At 43.5% G+C, this 21018-nt stretch overlaps 1 protein-coding gene across 7 annotated transcripts in view; it reads left to right on the forward strand.

Moving 5' to 3' along the window:
* Rbms3 (RNA binding motif single stranded interacting protein 3) overlaps positions 1–21018 on the forward strand; it is a 664175-nt gene that overhangs the window by 21863 nt on the left and 621294 nt on the right. The window lies entirely within an intron of this gene.

The following is a 21018-nucleotide window of genomic DNA, read 5'->3' on the forward strand; positions in this document are numbered from 1 at the left end:
CTTTTGTGTTGTTTGCTCAAGCATTTAGGTCACAGGACAAAGCTTATTAGCATAACAAACTGCTAACATTTAGAATAATCTCTAAGAGCCTGAGAAAAGACAAGTATAAAAGCATTTTGAAAGTTGGGTATGGCATATGCTTGCAATCCCAGCATGTAGTAGATTGATGCAGGGATATCATGAGTTTGTGGATAGCCTAGGTGTTTGGAAAAGATGGTAATATGGATATATAGACAACTGATAATAAATAGATAGATAGATAGATAGATAGATAGATAGATAGATAGATAGATAGATTGAGAGACAGACAGACAGACATGTTTTAAACCATATAGAAACATATCCAGATTCATCATGTGTTATCCCCACCTCTACTTTCTTCAGATTTCCAGCTAGACCCAGTGATTCCAGAATCCTGCTGACAAAGCCCTTCCCCCGTCCTGACCTACTTAGAAAGGGCTTTTGTAGCTCTCACTTCACCCCATAGAAGATTCCAGATATTAACCCTCCTTCTAGGACTACAGAGAATCAGATCACATAATTAGCAGTTCCCCAACCCTCTCCACGTAACCACCTCTGGTTGTCAGCTCATGGCATCCTTGAGTTTTCACAGAATTACAGCCCTCCCCCTTCTGATAGCCTCTTAGTGTTTAATTACTGTCACTACAATCCCTGGATCCTGTGTGGTTAGGATCTATCACATATGATACTAGTGTGTGCCTTGTGAGTGTCCCAAGGAGCTGTTCTCTTAAGCTTCTCATCTCAAACATGCAGACACGGGTCATCAACTGTTTTTTTTCCTTGGCTTCTCTACAACACCAAATCTCTTGAGTGCCCAATGAACCATGGTCTGCCACTTACCCTTAACCAACCGCCCTTAATGACTTGACTTGTCCCTTTAGTCCCTGTGTGATTCTGTGACTGCATGGCTTTGTGCCCTTCCTCACCACAGGCAATGCCGTCTTTCCATTGATCCAGCCTTCTGTGGCCTTTTCAACCCTAAGACCTTGACAAGAGCTGCACCCCCTGCCTCAGTTTCCCTTTTACACTGCTGAATCTTCACAGAGATAGAGTCTGGAGTCTACTTATTTTTTTTCCCCTCTTCAGATTATTTTTAAAGGCTTATTTGGTTTTTATTTTAAGCAAACGATGTGAATATTTGACTCCATGTATGTGTATATATATAAATGTATGTATGTATGTATGTATATATGTATGTATGTATGTATGTATGTATGTATAGTACATGCATGTAGCACCCACAGTGGCCAGAAGAGTGTGTTGGATCCCCTGGACCTGGAATTACAAGTGGTATTAACCATCTTGTGGGTTTTGGGAACCAAACCCAAGTCCTCTGCAAGAGAAGCAAGATATCTTAACCTGGCTAGTTCAGTGGTTATAAACACTTGACCGCTCTTCCATAGGTCCCCTAGTTCAATTCCCAGCAATCACATGGTGGCTCACAACCACCTTTAACCGGATCCAAATTGCCTCTTCTGGTGTGCATGAAGACAGAGCACTCACCCACATAAAGTACATGAATAAACAAACCTTTATAAAAAAGATTTCGTCCGCCCAGTCATCTTTCAAGCCCCTCTTTAAATGTCTTTAATGACGAAGCCAAGACAAGCTCTGTTGCTTTGCCACGCTTTAATTCCTTTCAGAACACATTGTCCCACTGATTCTGGGCAGGCTCTACACTTCCTGCCTTTATTAGAACATACGCTCTGTGGCAACAGCCTTCTCACCTGCCACATGCTTTTGTGAATACAGAATTATAGCCAACAATGTGGGTGCTTAACACATGTTTGTCATGAGCAGCTGGCTGCCCCTCCTGTGTATATTTGTGTCCCACTCCCTTGTCTAAGGTCTGCAGCAGATCAGGAGCCACAGTGAGGAGTTCTTTGTCTTTGGCACATTGATCTGCACACCCAACCATCTCCTTAAGTCAGGATGACACTGATCAATTCTGGCTGCCTACGGAAACCTTGGCTTCCCAATCATGTTCCAGGAGAGACCTTGAGCTAGTCAGATCCTGAAATCAGAATGGCTTGTCAACCTTTGGTCCCCTATGCTGTCCCTAGTCCTTCTCTTCACCATGACTGGATGGTGACACCTGCAATGAATTTGCTACACCCTCTTTAAGGAAAGTGACTATTCTGAAGAAATTGTTGATGGGGAGAAGTTTGGTTTTTGCTTTAAAAGCACACAAAGATGTTTTAAAAAAATCATGAACTGCAGGCATTTGGAGTTTGGGCCCCACTCGAGACCAGCAGGCCCAATTAATGAACCTTGATAGAAAATGCTAATCCTTTGTCCACGAGACCCATGAAACAAAGCCGTGTATGGCAGAGTTTCCTGCCTAACTTCTGTTCTGTGTTCTCTCTTTTGGAACTTTCTAGGTTTTCCTTTGAATACTGCAGTGTCTCTGTTGATATGCAGAGCAAGCACCTCTTCTCCCTTCTCTTACTGTGCCCTCTTTACTGTTCAGGATGTTACCAACTCACCGGACACATGTTTAGTTCCATTGGTCTGAAGAGAGTTCCGTACGTTACAGATTCCTGATCTAGTCTCGGGAAGGTAGTTTACTCTTTCTCAAAAGGTGCGTCTGACTTTATTGTTGTTGCTTCTGTCGCATTGTTCGGCAAGAGGGTCCATTATGGAACTCACTGCATAGCACAGAGGGGCCTCAAGCTCAGGCTCTCCCACTTCAGCCTCTCGGGTCCTGGGTACAGACACTGCGTCATCATCACATCTAGCTCTGATTCGGTTAGGCATCACTGAGACTGTTAGCGCCTGCAGTCGCTCTGGTCCCTGTGTTGGGTGCCTCACGTTTTCAAGATATACCGTTGCTTCAATTAGAAGCCCCCAACATAGTCTCTCTACCTTCTGGTTTAAAGTAGTCATTACTTTTTTTTCTGAAACCATAACACTTTAATTTATATAAAGAAAGTGCTTTATTATTTGGAGCAGCGAGGCAGTTGTGTGGTTTTCAGTATTGTGGACAAATCAAGTAGACGTGCAGACTTTCATCCCTTGTGTGTTCCTGTCAGAAGCAGAGCTATGCGACACAAGTCCACACGTTAGATGGAGGTAATGATGGCATCCAAAGGACGGCCTCTGTTAGTGGAGCTTAAGGTCTGTCTCCTTATTTTGCTCACTGTCCCCTTGCCGTGTGTCTTCCTCAATTCTTCCCGTCCATTGCTACCTTCCACATCTTAAGGTAGCCTTGCCCTTACCAGCAAACCGCAGATTCATTAGCACCCTCTTCAAAATGGGTCACAGGACTAACCAATGCATAGTGTTGCATCTCTAGAACTTGTTAAGTGGAGGACCGAGGAAAGCCAGCCTCTCTGAATGTCGGCGCTGACACATTGCACCTAAGCAGCTGTTAGTGGGTTCATCCTTGTTCAGTAATTCACTTGCAGCTGGTAATGAGCCAGAGGTTAGCATGGGGTGCTCTAGTGATAAAGTGCCTCACAGTTCCTCTGCACATTGGCCCAGCTTGAAGTGGTGGTTGATAGGTTGGGAGACATTTTGGATGTCAGAATCATCCTCAGTGGTGCCATGGTGGCCTGGAAGTATGAGGTTTACCTTCAGCTTTTCCTGTGCTTGGACATGAGGGCCGCTCTATAGAAGAGGATGCATTTCTGGCACTGTAAGCCTGCCCAACAGTCCATTGCTGGGGATGTCACAGGCCTGAGAGTGGAGTATGCTGCAGTTGTTTTATTACAGGGACATGTCTTCAAAAGGCCTACTAAATATTTATGTTTATACCCATAAACTCACGCTGCTTTTGGCTTTGAGTGTAGAAGTGTCTTTTTGCAGTGGGCAGTGGCTAATCAGAGACTCATAACTGGTTGGGTGTTAGGAATGAATCACTGTTAAGTACTCAACCCTAATCATGGTACCTATATCCCACCTCCTCTACAAAGGCCTGGGAACATGGTGAAGAAAGTGTGGAAAGAATATAAGAGCTGGATGGTGGGAAAGACTGAGTTGCAGTTCTCTTCTGGACATGGAAAGAGCATTTCAGTTATGACATCAGCAGCTGCAGGCACCTGCACAGGACAGACAAGGTTGGTCCTGGCAGCACTCCATCACGGACTGAGGATGGCTCAGGAGGTTCCTCCTCTATTTGTTGAGTCAATAAGCTTCTGGGACAGGGGGATACTTTTCTTCAGTGGTGTACCCACCGGCAAGTTGTCCAAAACTTACATATACACTCATGAAACTGGAAAATAAAAACCCTTGTTGATATGGATGAAGTATTAAAAAATAAATTAAAAAAATTATACTTGGAAGGAGCACATAGGGACACACTGGAGGATTTGAATGACCCCCTCACAAATGCTCTGTTGTGTCGCCTGGAGCCAGCGATGTTTAGCACGGAGCTGAAGCTCACAGAAAACAGACCTGACCTTCTGCTTAGATTGATGACCTTGGAGGATGCTAAAGTGGCTCTTAGTTGTGATGTGTCAAGAGAAAATAAGAAAAGACTGTGACATTTATGGGACAAAAGAATGTTAGAGTAATGCAAAGGTGGTTTTCTCAGAGCAATGCAGGAAATTAAAGGCTTTGAAGTTAATTGCTTGTCTGTGATTTGGGTTGGTCCTTAATAAGAATTGCAGAGTATAAATCAACTATTGATTGATGAAAATTTTGTTATTCATGTAAGATATTTAATATTATATGCTAGCTTCATTTTATCAACTAAAATTTAATAAGTGAATGAATAAATCATTAAATACATAAATAGGTAAATTACATAAATCACAAAAATTACCACTCACATTGTGCCTTCAAGTCTAATTTACTGAAAATATAATACATTCTTCATCATTAAAATACTTTTACATATAAGAAACATTTTGAGGGAACAGCACTTTGGAGCCTGTGGAGAATACAAAATTTCATTAAGTTCTTTTTCAATGTTTTGGGAATAATATGTTTAAGAAATTGGAATGAATAGTTAAGGCTTATAAATGTTGATTTTGAGTAATCAGTAGCTAGCTTGTCAGACCTTAGGAAGTGTTTGAATCTCTGGCAGGTTTATTTCACCTACAGCATGAAAGAAACAAGTCCATCCCACATATAATGTTGGCACCTGCTTGATTAGAAACCCTCTGTTGCTCAGTAATGCTGACTCCCTGGAAGAGATGGGGTTACTCCAGGGCATTACAGAAGATGTTGCTGTCATGTTTGTAGAAGGCTTTTCATGATCATCGAACACATGAGGGACCAGGGTTCAAAATGAGGCTTTATTCTATAATCTATGAATGGATTTCAGATCAGACAGACCTGCTTAGTCTATGATAGAGACTAAGACCTGTAGTTGCTGCAGTACCTGCCTGGGCTAGGCAGTTTAGTGATCATGTCTGGAAAAGCAGATGGATATTTCTGAGATTTCTCAGAGGATATCCTGTTTGACATGAATTTTAAAGAGCTAACAGAATTATTTAAGATCTTAAAGATCTTGTGTGGATGTGTCTGAAGCAGCAGTCTGGCTCAAAGACTCTAGTGTACAAGGTATGTGCTTGAGAGCAGTCAAGTATAAGGGTGCAAGATTTAAGCCTCAGATGTACCAGCAAGGATGCTAAACGTCTCTGCTAGAAGGTGGTAGGCTGCAGGCTTTCCTCTGGCTGCTGCAGGTGATTGCTGTCAGGCAAGAGTTTCCCTGTCAGTGCTCAGGATGAAGAATAAAAAGAAGACTCTGAAGGGGTACGTTGGGTTAGACGTTATAGAAATAACAGGCTTGAAAATTAGTTTTAAGTCTTCAGCTTGCTGCAACCTGAAATGACCCGGAAAGAGAGTCCAGACTGAGGAACCACCTAGACCTGGTTGGCCTGCGGACATGTCTTTTGGAAGGGCTGACTTGCTTGCTAATTGAGTCAGCTCAATGTGGGTAGCACTACCTCCTAGTTCTGAGGCCTGGACTAGGAGAGAATGCTGGCTGAGTGTGGAGCAGACACTTGGCATCAATGCATCCCCTTCTCTCTGATTCTGACTGTGCCTTCGACTCTTCTCCTTCCTCAGTGATTTCCCGGAAGTGATGCCTCCTAACCTGGAACTGTAACCTGGGAAAAAAATCCTTTGTTCCCTTCAAGTTACTCAGTGTCAGGGCATCTGTCATCCACAAAACTAGAACAATAGATGAGAAGCCAAACAGTCCCAGTGAAGGACACTTCTCTGCAGCACGGAGTACCAGCATGGCAGAAGCAGTGTGAGCAGAAGCCAGGCAGTGCTGGGACAGCAGGGTGAAGGGTCCAGAGCTGCCCCAAGGCATCTGGGATAACACTGTGGAGAGTATGTTCTTAACCTAGGAGGAGGCACTGATGGAAAGGTGAGTTTGAACACAAGGAAGCAAGGGAGATTTCAGACACCAGTTAGAAAGTATTCTGTCGATGGCTGTCATTCCCCAGAGTCTGACAGAAGTTTCTATGGAAGTTTACAATAAAGACTTCTGACAAATTCCAATGAAAGGACATGTAGAAAACCAGCTGGCATCCTTTGGAGAGGGTGTTAGCATTCTACAGCCTACTAAGTTCCCATAGTAATGTTCATGTGGCTGCTGTGATTAGCCTTTTGTTAGTATCTTGTAGAGGCTGCTGCAGATAGGAGAACAAGCAAGATAAAAGAGGAAAAAATGTAGAAACAATAATAAAAAGAGTTCATGGAAAGGAGCCTTGGAGTTTAAAAGAGCCAACGAGCTAAGGGGGAGACTTTGTCCGAGCTAGAGAAGAAACAGAAATGTTATTAAGGTGGCTTAGAAAATATGGTACAATGAGCGTTTTGTGGTTTCATATATTGAAAAGGGTTTAAAGTGTTTGGAAAGCAGAAAATAAACTTTCTACGTGTCATTGCATGAGGTTGTTGTTAACCTTTAGGAGAATACTTCCTGCTGAAGAGCAGCTGGGAAGGGGGTACACATGAAAACGTAACTGGGGAGAGAGCCTACTCATTACAGAACTTTACAACTCAACAGTTACTGCAGCAATGGGCACATACAGGACTGGGGTTGTGTCACTTAGTGCAATGCTTGCCCACGTGCTTAAGGCCCTGGGTAGGGGCTCCAGCATGATGTAAACTGGACCTGGTGGTACGTGCTGTAATCTCAGCACTTCTTGCAACACACAGGAAAGCCAGAAGTTCAAAATTCTCCTGAAGCTAAATACTGAGTTTAAGGACAGCCTGGGATCCTGAATATATATAAATAAATACATAAATAAATAATAAATAAGATGTACTAGCAGAGCTAGTATGAGCAAGGGAAGGTAGTGTTTTGTGTTGTTTGGTTTTTATGTGTATGTGTATATGTATGTGTGTGTGTCTGTGTCTCTGTGTGTCTGTATGTATATGTATATGTATATGTGCATGTGTATGTGTGTATGCATGTATGTGTGTGTGTGTATGTATACACCCTGTTAGTGTATGTGCTTAAGATCTATGTAGGATGTCAGAAGTCAGAAGGAGATATTAGCTATCCTGGAACTGGAGATACAGGCAGTTGTGAACTGCCATGTATGCATTTGTAACTGAACCTGCATTCTCTTCAAGAGCAAAATACACTTTTAATCACTGAGACATCCTCCAAAAAATCCCAAGAAAGGATTTTATTTTATTTTATTCTATTCTATTTTATTCTGTTCCATTTTATTTTATTTTATTCTATTTTATTTGAAACAGTGATACTTGCACATTTGCCATCCAGGTTGAAGGAGGAGGTGGCTACAGAAGGGAGATGTGAGGAGGCGGCTGAGGTATGGCCTAGATCCAGGGTAGACACCGAAGACATCAAGGGCAACAGTGAGGGAACGAGCCTTAGAAAGCCAGATCCTAAGTCACAAAGGGAAGGGAGAGAGAGGGTAGTTAAGGACAAAGAGTGATTTTCTGTTGGGACAGAGTAGGAATAGATCATGTCTGAAAACTTTTAATCTCTATAAAGTAGGTCATCTTCTTTGTGTGAGCCAGGAGGTCCCTGGAGAGGTCACGTCTGGAAAAGTAAAGACAAATGTGTCTTCCCAATGAAACTTCCTGATTTAAAGTTCCAGTAATTAAGGAATTTTGAAGCATAAGCAACAATTACAAAATGCAAAAAAATCAAACAACAATAACAACAAAACCTTTGTACAGTGGATTTGAGTTCTCACTGTAAGCATTCTTAAGTTTGCTTGAATTCAAGCTTTTAAACATCTGTGTATCTTATTAAAGGTCTTTATTTTTAGTGGAATTCTAAACATGATGGTTAAGGACAAGAATCTGTGTGTGTGTGTGTGTGTGTGTGTGTGTGTGTGTGTGTGTGTGTGTGTTGTGGGTGAGAGGGAATGCCTTTGCCCTTGACTGTGAGTGCCTGTGGAGACCAGAGTGACCATCGTCAGTGTTATTCTTCAGGTACCATCTACCTTGTTAGCTTGAGACAGGGCTGCTCCATGGTCTGCAGTTATCAAATCAAATAGGCTTACTGTCCACTGAGCTGCCCCACTCCACATCCTTGCACTGGAATTATAAGCATGCACTCAACACACCCAGCTATTTTTCTTTTAAATGTGGTTTCTGGAGTTTGAAGTCAATACTTCACTGACTGAATAATTTCTCTGGCCATATTCGTATGTGAATATTTTTAAGGACCATTATCACAATCTTTTTTAGCCTAGGATTATAAAACACAGGAGTGTCTCAAGAGTTACACAGTACATTCTCCCAAACCTCACTCCCCACCACCTACCCTTTGCACATAAGGGCGATTTGCTCTCACTCTGACCTGGTAAAAAAGGGACCTGACATATTTGTTCATGTGTCCTGCTCTGTCTGGAATAGTGTTTCTCTTTTCTAGATGAATTAGCAGTTTATTTCCACCCTTATAAGTAAGTCCACCCTTTCCCCTGTGTGTGTGTGTGCACGCATGCGCGCACGCACACGCACACACACACACATCGTTGTTATATAAAAGTGAGGCAAAGCAAAACAAATAAAGCTTGTAGCCTCCACTTGGAACTCCCAGCCAGTCCACTCTGTCTCTGATGTGCTGTGTCATCAGAGCCAGGGTCGCCACCTTCAAGAGCTCTTTCTTCTATGGCCCAAACCATCAGCGTTTCTTTTCGTCAAATCCCTGATTCAGTAGGTTTGCAGAGCTATGTACCCAGCAAGACACTGGTTGATAAACAAACACTGGATGAGCTAATAAGCACATCCAGACAGTATCACATATGTGTGGACAGACTGGGTGGATATGAGCATGTTCACTCTCCAGAGCATCCCTCTCTATGTCCCTAAAATGGCTCTGATCTGAGTTGAAAAGGAGACCTCTCATCAGTCTGGGCTTGAGGGACGTGATAGCAGTGTCTGGAGACCTCTTCCTGCTCTGTGGCCAGGCATCATGGAAGTTAGGAAGAACACAGCTGGGGCCTGAGAGTCACCGTGTCCGGGCTGACAGACAGACGGACATGCTGCATGCTCTGAGTGTGTGCTCATCCTTGTGGATGCAAACCATCAAAGAAGATGCTGGTGTGACAGGAGATGCGTGAAGAGAGGGCATGAGATCCTGGGGGACCCATTCAATCCAGGGGCTTGGCAGAAGTTAGAGGTTCACTATGCAAGACAATTGGAAAGGCTGGAGAATAGAAGTATGAAACTAAAGCTTGATGGCATTATACACACAGGAAGATTGAAGGCAAGAGGAGGGGAATTTGCAGTTTTCACAGTTTAAGGGTGAAGGTTGAGGGCATGGAGGAATAGACAGTGCATCCTGCTCGGTGACACCCACCTTGTCTGTACAGCTCACAGGTGTGTCTTTTACACAGAAGGCAAGTACAGTATACTGTATCCTACATCGGACTCTGCTTAATTCTTGTTTTGGAAAAGAACAGGCTCACTCATCAAGTCAGTTTGGGCATTGTTACATGCCTTACCTTCTAATCTAAGAAGATCTGAAAGTAGGAGAATTCTTTGTTTATAAGAAGCCCACTGTCTCCCAACCTGTGGGAGTGCACGCCGTTATAGAGATCAAAGCCTTCCAGATTGTCCTAACACCAGAGCACACTCTAAATTATGAAGCAATTGGCAGAGATTTTAAATCTCTTTGTGAGATTTATTTTTTTATTATTTTTTAAAGCATGTGCATGTGCAAGCACAGATGTGTGCACCCACACATGAGCACAGGAACCCTCAGAGACCAGAAGAGATTATTGAATACACTGGAGCTACAGTTACAGACTGTTGTTAGCTGCCACACATGGGTTCTGGGAACTGAACTCAGGTCCTCTCCAAGAGAAATGCATGTTCTTAACCACTGAGTAATCTCTCCAATCCCAGGAAGTTAAAAAAAATCTTACATCACCAGTTATTAATTTTCTTCTAGCAGTGTGTTTGTTTGGTAGATTAAAGCGGTGTGCCTGTTCCTAAGGGCCATGGTTTTTGATAGGTACATAATCTTTTCCCAGACACCACAGGGCAGAGACACATATGAACTCACTGAGTCTATGACAGTGTGTTTAAGGCCAGTACAAGCTCAAGGCAGACAAAAATCCCAGCATCTAGAAGGGGAAGCCAACCCAACATCTCAACCTAAGCCAAGAAGCTCTTCACAGGTGTCTCTCTTGAAGACTATCTACTTTACTTACTGACCAGGGTTTCTTGCCTCCCCTAGAACCTGACAGCTTAGCTAGTCTACCTGGCCAGCTTGTCAGGTCCTGTCTCGGCTTCCAAATGTTAGGGTTATAGGCAGACCACCACACCCAAATGATATGTATGTGCGTGGTAGGTATCTCGACCCCAGCCCTTATGTCCCCCCCTGTGCCTGTTGTCCTGATTTCAAGGTCTCTGCCTCTGTGTTTGTTTCTTCTTTTTCCCCCTCCTTTACTGTTCTTTTCTGTTTTCTCCTCAAAGTCAGCTCCTCGGCAAATGTAGCATTGAAGTCCCATAAGTTAGATGTGCACACCTCCTGACTCCCTGCACTCACCTTCATCCAAACACAATATGGACTTGGATGGCCCCCAAGCCCCTTGCTTTCTGTGCTTGCTCTGTTTTCCTGACTCTTGTGGATTCGGTTCTGCCTTTTCCATTCTCCTTCCTTGCCCCTCCTTGCTGACTCTCTTCTAGTCCATCATTTTAAGACAGAGGCCTGGAGAGGGATGAGAGTTGGCCTTTGTTCTGACCCCTGAGCACCATCACCTCCTTGTTTTCGGAGCTGACCCCCAAAGCATTTGCTTACTGTCCACAGACCACATCATTAATTACTATTATTTTTAAAAAGAAGGCCCGCATTCCTTATCTCCCTGGTCATACACGTCGTTTTTCAAATCCTGGAATGATGACCTGGCATCTCAAGTAAGGGTGGTCCCACAAATCAAACGGAGTGTGACTTTGGTTTCATTTCTTTGTTGGAACATCTGGTGTTGCTTAGTGCACAGGAAAGAGAGAGGTAGGAAGCTTGCAATGCCGCCGTGGTGGTGGCACGCTCTGTCTGCCATTGTGTCTTGAGAGTGACAGCCTTCAGGAAAGGGAGCAGCTGAATCCCACAACTCGGTTTGCCAGGACTTTCTCACATGTCCACGGACATGAAAACTCTGTGTGGCCACTCTTGAAAGTCTAGTCTGGGACTCCCATCTTGAAGAAAGGAGGTTGAAGCAGAGGTCAGCAGCACTGGTGGTGACATGATTTACTAGCTGTAATGTCACATTAAATGTCGCAGTGCTAATGAGGGTTATGTGAACGTAGGCTGCCCCTCGGCATCACTAGACACAAAGAAAGAATGTCTGTCCCCCTAGGAATCCAAAACTCCTTCAGAGAAAGGGTGTTCTCTGTCTTGTACTACACAGACTTAGGTTTGTGGTACTTGCACAAATTCACTGTGCCCTCCTAGAAGGACAGAGTCAAGCATGTGTGGCAATCAGGTGAGGTCTCTAGAACCAGGTCTGTGTGGCAAGCAGGTGAGGCCCTGTCTCCAGATAGCATATTTTTCATGAATAAATTGTCTTTACCAGAGAGTACCTCTTGAATGTCTGTTTAAGCCTCAGACCCCCACCTCTGAGTTTATCTGTTGCATTTTAACAAAAGAATGTTGGGAGGAGAGGGAAGGGGTCAGTGGAAGCAATGTGGTTCTTCTTACTTTACTGGAATGAAGGGATTGGGTTTTTAAAATCACATCTGAAATGAGCAGCAGGGATATCCCATAGTGTTTGTTTCATTTTACAGAGCAGGCAGTTGAGGCCGAGTTTTAGTCACTTTCCTGAGATCCCATACTCACAAGGTCTATAGATTCCTCAGGACTCTGAAGAGGTTTTCAAGTAGGAGTAAGTGGAGGTTTGCAAATGATGTGCTTTATAAAGCTTTTGAAGATTGTGGTGTGTGTGTGTGATGTGTGTGTGTGTGTGCATGGCACACATGGGGTCAGAGGACAGCCATGGATATTGGTACTCTGCTCCCTTCCCCTTTTTGTTTGTGGCATCTCTCTCATTGGCCTGGGACTTCACCATGTGGGACAGGCCACTGGCCCGGGAGCCTCCCTTGTGTGACCTCCTGTCACCTGCAGTTTTTCAATCTTAGGGATTGGAAGCAAGCACGTGCATGGGCTCAGGGAAATCTGAACAAAGACCTCAGGTGTGTGGCGAATGCTTCACTACCTAAAGTATCTCCACAACCATACAAAAGATATTCCACAAGGAAGGTGACACCTTCTCAAGCCTGGGACTGTAGCTGTGGCCCGGCGTTTGGTACACCATTGTGCCGCAGTATCATGGGTTCCCTGTTCTCTCCAGGTGCATGGGGTACAGGGACACGGAATGCTGCAGCCCTCTGGGGAGTGGGAACCTGGCTTGTCAACAGACCTTGACTGGGAGCTGGAGTTTCAAGTTTTATCTCAGATTGGATTCCATGAGCTGCAGGGATTCTTTTCAGTGTGACTTCACGCGTGAAAAATGAGTGCCGACAAAATTGTGCCTTTCTGAATTAAGATACTCTTTCTTAAAGTACCACAAAAGTGTGCTTTTGATTGGGGGAAGCAAGGCCAGTGTCTGGCACAGGAGATTAGTTAGTGAGGCATTTGCCAAAAGAGCGAGATTTAGTTTGGGGAATCCAGCATTGGGATGTGTTCTAACTGCAGCCAGACATCAGAGCTGGATGTAGAATACCCCAAAGCTTGAGGCCTGGGAGGAAGGCCATCTCTGCTCTCATCACAGTCCTTCCTCAGATTTAACTTGAAAAATAAACTGTGTAAATTTAATGCCACTTACTATAAGGGGAAGCAGTTTGGCGATGTCTGTCCATGGCCTTCATCTTCATATCAGGAGTGTTAAGAAGGATCTCTGTCTAGAGTGGTTTGTTACAGTCTTACTTATTAATGTGTCACTTAGCCACCTGACATTGTGTTTAAAAAGATAGCCAATATAAATACTTACAGCCTATGCAGATGATGTTCATTCCACATCTGTCAGTCAGAGTTTAGTATGGCATGCACTTCTTAACCTGTTATCCATGTATTCTCTCTTCCTCTCTTGTGCACATGCATGCATGAATTCATATGCACATATACATGGTTAATAGTGCATATGTAGATGCAAAGTATAATTTTAAAGAAAATAACATGGCTGTAAATATGGTAGCTTGATTTCTTTTTTTTTTTTTTACTGACTTATGAGTAACCTTTGTGTGTGTGCACGTGTGTGTTGCGCCCCTGAGCCCCTGTGTCGTGCAAGCACAGAGGCCAGAAGAGGACATTGTGTGTCCTGCTCTATCTGTACCTTAGTCCTTTGAAACCCTCTCACTGGCCCTGAAGCCAAGCTGGTGGTGGCAAGCCCCAGATCCCCCTGTCTCCACCTGTCCCAGAGCACCGGGGTTGCAGACAGGTGCATGGCCCTGCCTGGGTTTGTGCTTGGTTTCTGGGCAGCCGCCCTCTGGTCTTTACTCTGCAGCAAGCATCCTTAGCCACCGAGAGTCTCTCTACCCCGGAGTGACCGCTCTGTCTCTGTGTAAGGGAGTGTAATTCTTTTCTGAACTGCAGAAAATCCAGAAGTCAAGACACACTGTTATGTGGGAAATGCATCCATTAACACTAGTCCCTGTTCTGATCACAGCGGCTTGATGTGCCGAGGAGAATTGTTGATGAGTTTCCGAGCATTTACCAGATCTTGTATGTGGAAACAAATGCTAACATTTCTGAGTCACGGACACCTTTCATATGTCTTTCTAGATCAGTCACCATGCACCCCACAATCACTACTATCCCTGACAATTCACTTTGACTCACTGTTGACTTTCTCACCAGTCATTCTTTCTGTCCATTCTCACCAGACTTTCTTCCTGTCACATTTAGATACACAGTATGTCCTTTATGATACTGGGTTTCACACTATTAATTATCCTTTGAATATTCTGTTTACCCCATTGCTACCTTTTCACATATACATGCTTATGAGCCGATTGTACCCTGTCATAATGGTTTCCATGACCATATATACTCCAGTTACACGCACACACACCATTGGCATGGCTATGCTGTTAAGAGGAAGCCCATTGTCTTCTGCCTTCTAAATGTGGTATACATTGCCCATACACATCTGACCTGACATTTTCTATTGCTGGGTTCTGACCCTCTGTAACACTTTTTTGTAATACTATTGCTCATAATTCATGGCTTGTTTTAGAGGTGCCTTCTATAAATCCGTATGTGCATGCCTGAGCGCTCACTTGTGGACTGACATGTGTTGTGGAGGCCAGTGAACAACCTCAGGGGCCATATTTTTAGGAATGCCATTGACCTCATTTTGAGACAGAGTCTCTCACTTGACTTGGACTTCACATGTGACTGTTCTGGCTGCCTAGTGAGCCCCAGGAATCCACCTGCCTCTGTCTCCTCAGCAAGCCTGCACCACCACAGCTGGCATTTTCTTATAAAGGGGAATCAAACTCAAGTTTCTGTGCCTTCATAGCAGCCCCTCTACCTACAGGGTGATACGCCCCCCAGCCCACTCACCATTGTGACCTCTCTTGTTTCATTGTGTGCACACGGAATTGTAGTCATGCATGTTTGCATATGTATTGGACAAACTTTGCCGCAAAGCCCTGCATGACAGATAGCTTGCATGCACTGGGTAAGCTTTCTCTATTCCATTAGACTCTGCTGTCTAGAGTAGGAAAGCAGCCAGAGATGATACTCAAATGAATGGGTGTGATGGTGTTCTTATAAAATTATATTTACAGAAAGAGTCGGCCAGCCCCGTCTAGCTTTCTGGGATCCCTGTAGCTCTGGCTACATCTAGCTACTTGGAGTTTTACCTGCCTTCAATTCTGCTCTATGTACCTCTTGAAGCTAAAGCTTGAATAAGTGGCTGTGTGGCTTAATGCATAATTCCTCTGCATCAAGAGGCATCAGACAGGTAAAAATGCCCTACTATCACGTTTATGAGAAATGTTAGTGACATGACTAGAAATTGTTATATAAGCCATGACTATTGGATTATTGGCATATCAAAGTAAGATTTGACTCAAACTAATTTGGCGTTATAGTTTAGACTTAGGTTACTAACTGGATAATGGCTTTAGTGTGGCCTTTGACATCCACCCTTACCAAAGTATTTCCAAGAAAGGAGAAAAAAAAAAAGGACCCACCTCAGTTAGCATTTAAAAGGTTCCTAATTAAAAATATGACAGTTGTAAAAGTAAGTTGAGTAAGAGTAGTCTTTATTTGTGTCTGGGAAGGGCCTTGTTGGGGCTGATTGGTCTGGGGTTTAACTAAACCTTGTGATCAAACTCTATGTGACAATAGATGAAGACAGCAAAGACAACAGGCGACCAACATTGCACTTTTTGACTTTTGTATTTTGCTTCATGTCCTGATGGGTAATTTTTAAAGGAATTATGAAAGTACATTGGGTGTTGTTTAATATGCCCACCTGCCTCTCTTTTAAGCCTTTACTAATGTATGAGTGGAGAGCCTCGCTGATTCTAGAGTTAATATGGTACTAAGAGGAATATGGGATGAATTTAGTCATTTATAAGCCATGGGCTATAGAAACTATTAAGCTGTAGAGACCATGTAAGGATATGAGCTATAAAAAGCCATTAATAATTGGGAATTCACACATATGCACATAAATAAAATGAATTGGGCAGAAAAATAGAGTCAATAAATATCTATCATACAAATGTGGAGAAATGCAGGAAAATAAACTATCTAGTGATTAAGGGCATAAAATTTTATAAAATACGAGAGAGATGATTGTGTTGTTAGTAAAGTGTTGCTTTGCAGACACTGAAACCTCAGCTTGATCCTTAAAACTTATGTCTTTTAAATTAAAAAAAAAATGCCAGGCACTGGTGGTAGGTAGGATTAAGAGCAGTGGAGACAGGCGGATCCCCAAGGGTAGCTAGCCAGACAGCCTGTAACTACTTAGTGAGTTCAAAGTCAGAGAGAGACTCTGTTTCAAAGCACAGTAGGGGCTGGAAAGATGGCTCAGAGGCCCAGAGCACTTGCTGCTTTTGTAGATCCTGGCTTAGATCACAGCATCCCATATCAGGAAGCCCATAACTGCCTGTTAGGCCCAGCACCAGGGGATCTAGCGCCCTCTTCTGGCTTCTGATGGCACATGCATTTACATGGTGCACATAAACTTGCACAGGTATACACACACACACACACACACACACACAAACACACACACACAAACACGCATACACATAAATAAAACAAATAAATAAATCTTTAACAATACTAAGAACCATGGAAAACAGCATTCCTGGGGAACAGCAGCCATGAACTTCTGTCCTCTACATGCGCACTCACATACACCCACACATCCTGAATCTGCACACACATACATGCATGGTCACCCACACATTTATGCACTGAGTATACACATATGCATACATCCGCTTGATCGTGTGGAATCATTTGTGTAATTGCATAAGAAAGCTTTGAATTGGAGTATGTCTCCTTGACGACCATAGAAAGACAAAGAATTCAGTCACATGCCGTCATTTCAACATCGTGGTTTGTGATACCGGAGGTGTTCTTGTCCCCTTTAGCCTTTTGCTTGCAAGACTCTGCTTGTTCCGCCCATTCAGGGAAAGAACAGCTTGTCTCGCCACCCTCCAGTGGAAATGAGCTATGAGCCCTTTATCTGGGGCTGCAGAGTGGCTCTAACATCTGAATAGCTGGATTTCAGTAATTAATGCGAGATCTCATTTTGTCTTAGCTCTCCCCCCTCCCCCAAGAATTCCTTTTCCTGTTCTGATTTGTAGGTATATCCATGATAATAAAGGCACTATTCAAATTCCCCCTCCCCCACAGCTCAAGTTCCCCCTTCCCCACAGGACCATGTTTAACACTTTTCTATTGCCCTGCACATTTTCAGCATTAATTTCTGGTTTCTGCTTTAGTTCCTGTCAGTCCTGCAAGCAAAGTGAATCCGTGTGACGCTAATAATACCGTGGTCCCTTCTGTATGTATCAAGAAAATATTCTATGCACCGTAGAGTAATTCCTATCTTAAAACAATCTGTCATGGGCTTATTTGCTTAACTTCCTAAGTTCAGATACTAGGCTGTGAGGTAGACATGTAGAGACTGAGGTATTCTGAATGTCAGTTTCAAGTCAAAATGATGGCTCACAAAGGTGCGACCTGTGCAGTTTGAGCGGTCCAGAGGGGGTATCATGCACTGACCAAGCCCAAGCAGCCTCACAGGGCAGCTGACCCATGTGAGACACATCTTCAAGCATCTCAGATTCCATGATCTTGCCTCAAGTCATTGAACATAATAAAAGATCCTCTAGGGAAATACATCTTCCACTCCCACCAATTGGCAAATAGTCCCAAGGGATTGATTTCCTTTGGATGACTGTATCAAGTTTGTAATATGTCCCGTGTCCCAACCAACACAGGCATTCCCAGAACTGCTCCTTGATTTGACACCCCTGTGTTCGCTCACACCACATTCATCACTTAGCACCACCAAACCAGGCATTATCCTCTCTATGTGTCAGGGACATAATTTCTCGGGGCATACAGAGAACATCATGAAATGAAAAATAAGAAAATAACAGATGCGAACCTGCTATCACATTGCATTTTTGTCACTGTAACTGTGGACGGAGCACCAGGGGGACATATAGGCATGAGGTCCGAGGTAAAACACCTTGGGGGAACTTGTACTAATATCAAACTCTTAAAGAGCTAGAACCAAAGAGACTGCATTAGAACATGGGGAAAGTTCAGGGACATGTAAACCAGCATCAGATTCTTAGGAGTGGCTAGTGTTTCTGTATGCTATGTGCAATGGTGAGCTGCTGTCTAGGTGACTAAATGGAGAAGCTAAGTAAGATGAAGCTGAAGAGGCTAGCGATGGCTCCGTGGTTAGAAGCACGCACTGCTCTAGCTGTGGACTTGAGGCCAGTTCTCAGCTCCCACATGAAGTAACTCACAAACCTTTTAGATTAGTTTTTATGTTAAGCACAGGAGTTGAGATCCCAAAAGGCTGAGATGTTAATCTAGCAGAGTGGTGCTCATGCTTCCTAATGCTATGACCCTTTAAGACAGTCCCTCATGCCATGGTGAGCCCCGAGCATAAAATTGGTTTTGTTGCTACTACACAACTGAAAATTTGCTACCATTAGGAATTGTAAATATTTGTGCTTTCTGGTGGTCTTAGACGGCCCCTGTGAGAAGGTCAATCGACCCCTAAAGGGGTCACAATCCACAGATTGAGACCCGCTTAGCTGGAGGATGGGGTGCTATGACTTGTAACTGGGTAGTGTGGATTTGTAGAAGAGGCCAGTTTGCTGTTCTGCATCACTCCAGAAGCAAGCCAACATCACGTCACAGCTTTAGACCTCTCCCCTGCCTTTCAACCAGGGATTTTCATAAGATTTAGACGATGATCTGCAGAATAAACACATGTCCCTCCTCCCTTAATGGAATTTATATACCAGCTGCAAAGAGTATATTACTTGTTGTCTCTCCTCGGCTGTAGTTCCCCGATGCTTTGGAGGCTTGCTCAGCCTGTCTAGTTCTTGCAAGCAATTTCCCTTTGTTTATACTAGTTTAGCTTAATACAAAAAGGGCCAGAGATGCTGTCAGGGGAGATATAAGATATAATATGAACACAGTTGGTACCTGCAGGAGACCAGGCACAGGGCTGGGCCACACACAGGGTACCTCACGGTATCTCAGCCTGTCTATCAATGTTATGTGCACCTCCATGTTATGTGCACCTCCATTCTTCTCATATATTAAGTAAATACCTTGCTTCATTTCAGGCAGCGTGGCAAGTAGAGACATTCAGGGTTTTAGATGAGCTTTCTCTGTCTGGTACCCAGCATGTCGTACATTCTAAAGCTGTCCCGTCTGGAGAGTATCATCCTGACTCTGAATGTGAAGTCCTTAGCTAGAAATTATGCTTGACACCTTAGCTAGCCTTACGCCTGTTCGAATTGGTCATGTTTGTCCATGAGTGCCAGTGAGGACATGGTCAGAGCCCTCCCGCCTACACTCTGTCCCGTTGCCTCTTCTGCACTCATATCTTGGAATCTAGAATCAGTGTTGAGATTCAGGGGCTTGGACCGCTAACCTGGTGATGGTCATGACATCTATTCTCAGACATACAGTCTTGGGACATCAGCCTTTGCTATCCCAAGCAGGAAGCTGGCTTCCTGCAAGCCTTTCACTTCAGAGTCTCTGGATTCTGTTGACACAGGCAAGACATGACCACACTCTGCAGATCTCCCAAGGAAGGACCTTCTGGGCCACTTGTAGGTATCAGAGATTTCATCTCAGTCTAAGCTATCAACTGTTGACTGTGCCCGCCGATAGGAGGGTAGGAGATCCTACCAAATAGGAGGGACTTTATCAGTCTTCTTGAAGCCTTGCAATACTGCTTTTAGCTTAACTTTTAAAAATCAAACTCCTTACCGACTTTCACAACAAATGTTACCCTATAGACAGAAGAGAGGATTTGCCATTTTACAGCCTTGGTAACATCCTATGGAGTGTAAATGGAACTATTTATACTCTTAAAGAGAACTATGTGAAGTGTGTAAGCAGGCTGAAGTGAGAGGGGGAGTTGGACCCTGAACATAGTAAGGACAGTTATAGCCACTAGCAGTTTAATATTTTTAAAAGTAAGTGTTTGTTTGCAGGTTCATTTTCTGTTGTGTCAGCAATTTATTAATGGGTTATTAGCTTGTTGTGTAGCCAACTTAGAGATATCGGAAAGGCATGATGGGAAAGGGTATTGTTTTTAGTTACTAATTAAGAGTCCAAAGAAGAAGTTCTAAGTGAGAAATTTGTAAGAAATGCAGAAAGTCAGGGTAGCTACAACCTTTGCTGGAAATGTCAGTTTATGAGAAAAACAAACACCAAACAACCCACGGAGCCCGGCAGTCAGAGGACAGGCCTCAGCGTGGGCCATGCTGTTCGTCTCTGAGACACTGAGAAAAGTCTTGGAATTTTCTTCTGCCTTTTTATAAGTGTATTGTAGGAAAAAAATGAAGACACAAAATGCTTAGTCAGAACAGAAGCCTGGCTCTGGGACACATCACATCAGGTCCCATCAGGAACACATTTCAAAGAGCTGTAGTCTCCACTCAACAACCCTCCTGACAGTGTGACAGTTTCACAAACTCGCCTTCCAGTGTTTTATTATACCAGACTCACAGATACATGCTTCCGGAAGGTTAATCTTTTTATTATTTATTTATTTATTTATTGGTCTTTGAAATATATGATCTTACAGGCTTCCCAGGGAATTAGCAAAAATAATCTTTTCAAATTCATTACCCAGTAGCAAATAAAATAACAAGACAAAGATTTATTGCTTCCTGTTTGATAAATGATTAGCCTCATTCAGTTACTTCAAAGTTACTTCAAAGTCCAGGAGGAAATAGTAAGAAAATGAGAGAGAGAGAAAGAGAGAGAGAGACCCTCTTTCTGCGTGTATCTGTGTGTGTGTATGTGTGTGCGTGCACGCACACCTGTGTGAATGCATGTTTTGCATGTATGTAGACACATGTATGAGCATGTGTGTGAAC

The sequence above is a fragment of the Apodemus sylvaticus genome, chromosome 7 (assembly GCF_947179515.1).
Source record: "Apodemus sylvaticus chromosome 7, mApoSyl1.1, whole genome shotgun sequence".
Classification (NCBI taxonomy): domain Eukaryota; kingdom Metazoa; phylum Chordata; class Mammalia; order Rodentia; family Muridae; genus Apodemus; species Apodemus sylvaticus.